Here is a 6,096-nt window from a genome sequence, read left to right as displayed (position 1 = left end):
TACTACTATTGCAGCTACAACAACAACAACTACTACTACAACAACAACAACAACTACTACTACTACTACTACTACTAATACTACTACAACTGCTGCTACTATAGTCGTCATCATTAGAAATACTCACATTATCAGCAAACATTTCATTAATCACCAACATCCACTCATTACCATGCATGCTTTGGCTTATAATAATAACAAAGGTTATAATTACAATAATTATAATATATATATATATATGTGTGTGTGTGTGTGCGCGCGCGTGTGTGTGTGTGCGCGCGCGCGTGTGCATGTGTTTAATATGTTGAGTTAGCAAAAACCAAGACCATACCAAATAAATGTTCAAGTGCATGTGTTAATTCATATACATACAGATGTATAAATAGATTAAGAGAGAGAGAGAGAGAAAGAGAGAGAGACGTGTTTTTATTTCCTGAATTATTACTACTACTACTATTACTACTTTTACCGCTACTATCATCATAACTACCACTACTACTGCTGCTACTACTGCTACTACTACTAACAACAACAACAACATCAGCAACAACATCAACAACGACAACAACAACAAAACTAATGATATCAATGAATCATCATCATCAGTCAGAATTCAGAAAGAGCACAAAAATCTCATTAATTAACATCATGTCATCATCGTCGTCATCATCATCATCGTGAACAGGAATAACCTTATCCTCATCATTTCCGAAACCCTAATTTCTTAAAATTTTATCCTCACCATCATCATTACCATCATCGTCATCATCATCGTCGTCGTCGTCTTCATCGTAACAAAAACAATACAGGTGTGCAAGCAATTGAGACTGATTGTATGAAAATAAAAACATCATCAACATCCTCATCATCACCACAACGACCATCATCATCAGTACCACCGCCGCCATCATCATCATAACCATAATCACCATCATCATCATCATCATCACCATCATCATCATCATAGAAACAATACAGGTGTGCAGGCAACTGAGGCCTATTGTATGAACATTAGTCACCATCAAGAAATAATGAATAACAAAGAAGGCATACTACTACTACTACTGCTGCTGCTACTACTACTACCGCTAGCTACTACTAATACTACTACTAACACTGATACTACTACCACCACTAATATACTACTGCTACTATGACAACTGCCACTGCTAGACAGTCATATTAATAATAAATTAGGGCAATGTCGAAACAGCATAACAAGCGCAACAACCATCCATACTCAAGGAGCGGTTAAAACAACTAAAGATAACAAATAAAGTATAAATGTTTGTATGTGTGTGTGTGCGTGTATGTGCATGTATGTGTATGTGTGTGCGTGTGTGATTAATTGTACATTTGAATTGGTGTCTAGTACTACCTGCCAAAAATCATCTCATATGTTTGTCTGCAGTATCATGTGAAACAACAAGCGTGAAACCAGGTGTGCATTACTTACTTGCAAGCTTGCATGTATGCATGTATGTGTGTACATTACAAATGTATGTTTGTACATGTGTATGTATACGTATATATATATATATATATATATATATATATATATATACGCGTGTGTGTGTAGTGTATACATGTGTGTGTGTAGATACATGAATGTAAAGTGTATTTAGGTTAGGTATGTATGTATGTATGTATGTATGGATTGATTGCCAATATTTCTAATTACATTAATTTTTGTTGGATGGATGGATGGTAGGATAAACGGATGAATAAATAAATAATATAAATAAATGAATGAATGAACGAATGGATGAATTGAAAAACCGTATATCGACGGTTGGATGAAAAGAATAGAAAGTTGTATAAAATACTGGGTGAAAATTGATCCAAATTGTTGATGAATGAATGAAGGAACAAACAAACCAGTGAACCAAATGATCGAATGAATGAATAAATGAATGAGTGAATGAATGAATGAATGAATGAATGAATGAATGAATGAATGAATGAATGAATGAAAGAACGAATGAACAAATGAAAAAGAAATAAATTATAAAATGGCACAGGTATAAAGGACAGCATCTTAGTAATTTAATCCCTACAACATCATTTCAAACATTGACTGTCAACAAAATAATAATAATAATAACGAAATAATAATAATAATAACGAAATAATAATAATTAATAATTAAAAAAGCAATAAATATGACAGACTTGAAATGAAACTAATTAAATTTAAAGAAGCATTTATTATTTAAGACAAACAATGAATTTTTATTAATGGCACAGACAAACGTGCGCACACACACAAAATATTAATGGCACACACGCGCGCACACGCGCGCACACGCACACGCAATACATACATGATTGCATAACAAATCATCACATTTTAAAAAAACATATTGAATTACAACTTCAATGTTTACAATTAATATTCACAATTAAATTCAATTGATTCAAGTTGTCTTGAGAGATATCTTGAATATAAGTGATTGTTTTGTTTATTACATCTTTTCATCAAAACACACACACACACACACACACACACACAAACACACACACACACACAATACATACATGATTGCATAACAAATCATCACATTAAACATTAAAAATTGAAAAAATTTATTTAATTACATTTAATTAATTGTAAAAAATTAATATTCAATTGATTCAAGTTGTCTTGAGAAATATCTTGAATATGATTAGAGATTAGTGATTGTTGTTTTGTTCATTACTTCATTTCATCAAAACACACACACACACACAAACACACACCATTTTTGTTGTCTGTTGTCATTTATTTATTTGTTGTTGATCGTTGAAGAAAATTTTAAAACTACTCACCGTTGGTTGTACAATTTACAGACCAAACTTCTTTTTGAGAAATAGAAGGAAAAATCAGAGCCCAGCGCCAAAGAAGATCAGTATGATGCCATGATGTAATTCACTATTCATCTAATTATTCTAATTCTAATTGTATGTCTACTTACAGACTTACACCAATTGTCTAATTCCCTAACTTATAATTCTTACTTACTTAACTAATAACTTAAATAACATAATAAATTTAATAACTGAAACTTAACTATTTTAACTGAACCTAGCTAGTTAACACAACAGTTTAATTAACATTAAAAAACATTAATTGTTAAGATTAACAGAACACTGAGAATAGTGTCTATGTATGTAAAGGATTTATTTATTAATAACACTATCTGATGACCTGACAACCGTCAATTCATAGATTTATAATATTTATTTATTTACTTATTTTAATGAAATTATTTTATTTTTTTAAATTTCAAGGAAATCCAGTAAGTAAATTAATAAAGTTAATTATTAGCTAAATTAAATTAAATTAAAAAAAATTCTTATCCGCATTTTATGATCTTTTTCAAGAATCAATAACGACAAAACATCTGAATTTATACAATCTTTTAAGCATAATTTAATCAAATTATTTACTTAATTATATTTTTTGAAATTAAACAATCTCTTCTTCCTTTCGTGCTATCGCACAACGTTAGTGGAGTTGGAAACACGAATAAAACTTTTCAGTAAGTAAGACAGTACAAAAAGTTTTGTATTAATTGCCTACCATTTGTGTATGTAACCATACAGTCCGAATAGTTTAGTATGTCTTCGTCTGGTTATATATGACTATAATTGTAGTTATTAGTATATATATATATATATATATATATATATATATATAATTATTCATCGATATATACTTTATATAGCTAAAACTAGCAACTAAACTACGTATTTTAATCAAATGAGACGTCACTTTGATAAACATGGTATAAATAAGATATCTTCAAATTATTTACTATGATATATAACTGATTTTAAGTGTTGCATATAGTTGATTCATTAGTTTTTAGAAAAAATGGCATAACTGAAATTTGGCAGACTTATAGAACATGCTATACATGATTCTTTTTAAAGCCTAAATTAAATTAATCTGTGTGATTTTTTGACTGAATAAACTCCAAAAAGTAAAAATTTTCAATCAAAATTCTATCTAAACCATTGAATTATATAATTCCATGATCTAAACAAATATTTCTACGTATTCGTTAGTTTTAAATCCTTAAAAATAGAAAATTTTAAATATTTGTAGAGCATCGAAGTGATCAGATGAACAGCCACAGTTAAACGAAGAACTGCGGTTATTTACGGCGCATAAATCCCATAATCCATTTTCTCGTCATCGTGAAAAAATATTTAACATTTTTTAATCCGTTGAAAAAATCTTTTAAAATTTCAGTACTAGCATGTTTAAAAATTTGATCATAACGTAACGATTTCAGTTATTGAATAAAATCTTTAACTTCCAGTACAGTAATTTAGTGCTAGCAAACAATACAAAAGAAATAGCTTGCAACCTGAAAAAACATTATCTGTATCCTGACATAAACACACCACTCAAACTTACACACACACACAAATACCAAATGTATAGTAGAAACCAAGCTAAAACCCATAAAAAACCACTAGAAAAGGTAATCGAAATGCAATTACTTTAGCAATCAGAATGAGCAATTGACAGACGATTAATTCCTGCTAAATTTATACCCATTTGAAAACACGATCGAATCATAAATATATGGAATTTATAATTAGCATACATGATCATGTCATAGTACTGAATGCTACGTTTTGTGCGTATTTACGATAACAAGATCCTAGAAATCTAATATAACATGGGGATAATATAATATGGGGATTTCACCACTTCAAAATGAAATGATTTTTGAATATTTTAGATAACCTTTATGATCTTTGCACCATGAACACACGCACGAACGCACACAAATGAAAGTTCACTAAATTTGCTCAAATCATTCATTTTACAATAATAATCATTAATTCAGAAATTAATAACATTTGTATTAATTTTTATTTCGAAAAAGTGACACACACATGCTCACATACGTACACACACACACACACACACACACACACACACACACACACACACACACACACACACACACACACACACACACACATATATATATGTTAAAACCAAATCATTGACGAATGACGCCAAAAGCCAAGCGTCTGACTAAATTTGATTTGCTATAACGTCACTCAACCCCGTCGGCATTCAACTCCACATTTTCCAACACACAGACGCGCAAAATATATATATATATATGTATGTATATATTTTTACAATATTCTATAAATTCTACCGAATGTTTGGCGTTAATATGTTTGTAGTTCGTTTTTTCGATTTTTCTCACTAAAGTTTTTTGGTGAACGTTTAGTTTATTAAAATTCAAAATAAACTTATTTTTCGAATTCATGCTGCAAATAAGGCCATCATTCGGAAGAATTTATAGAATATTGTACAAATTATGGTCTATTACCAACGTATGTATATATATATATATAATAAAATTGAAAAATTATTATATTAAAATATATATGTATAGGATAGTACGTCTATTTTGTGCTAATCAGTGCATATTTTCTTAACGAGAAAAGTGCCAAAAAATATATTAAGTTACTATGGATACACGCGCGCGCGCACACACACACATACATACATATATATAGAGCCCACAAGAATTATTTTCTTTTTAGGGTCTCCGAATCATTCATGCTTTTTTTTTGTTTGATTAAATAAAAGTGATTAAGTTATATATATATATATATATATATATATATATATATATATATATATATATATATATATATATATATATATATATATATATATATATATATATATATATATATATATATATATATATATATATATATATATATATATATATATATATATATATATATATATATATATATATATATATATATGATTTGGTTTTAACCAAGGCAACTGCAGCAATTCAAAGCATGTTTGCATTTAGCATTGTTTGTGGAAAAAATATACCATGACCATCATATTATAACAAATCGGTTGTATTTAAACCAAATTATATGCAATAGAGAATTAATCAATTATACAAAACCAGATTGTAAACCGAATTATAGGCAATATTAGTACGTGAATAATGTAATTAAATAAAGCTAGATTGTGACAACCGTGATGCCAGAATGAAATTTTAAAAATTGTTGAGTAACGCTGAAAAAAGTATATATATTCATATATATAATC

This window comes from Helobdella robusta (genome assembly GCF_000326865.2).
Source record: "Helobdella robusta unplaced genomic scaffold HELROscaffold_14, whole genome shotgun sequence".
In the NCBI taxonomy this organism is placed as follows: domain Eukaryota; kingdom Metazoa; phylum Annelida; class Clitellata; order Rhynchobdellida; family Glossiphoniidae; genus Helobdella; species Helobdella robusta.
The sequence above is the reverse complement of the archived record's forward strand: the minus strand, read 5'-3'. Positions refer to the sequence as shown.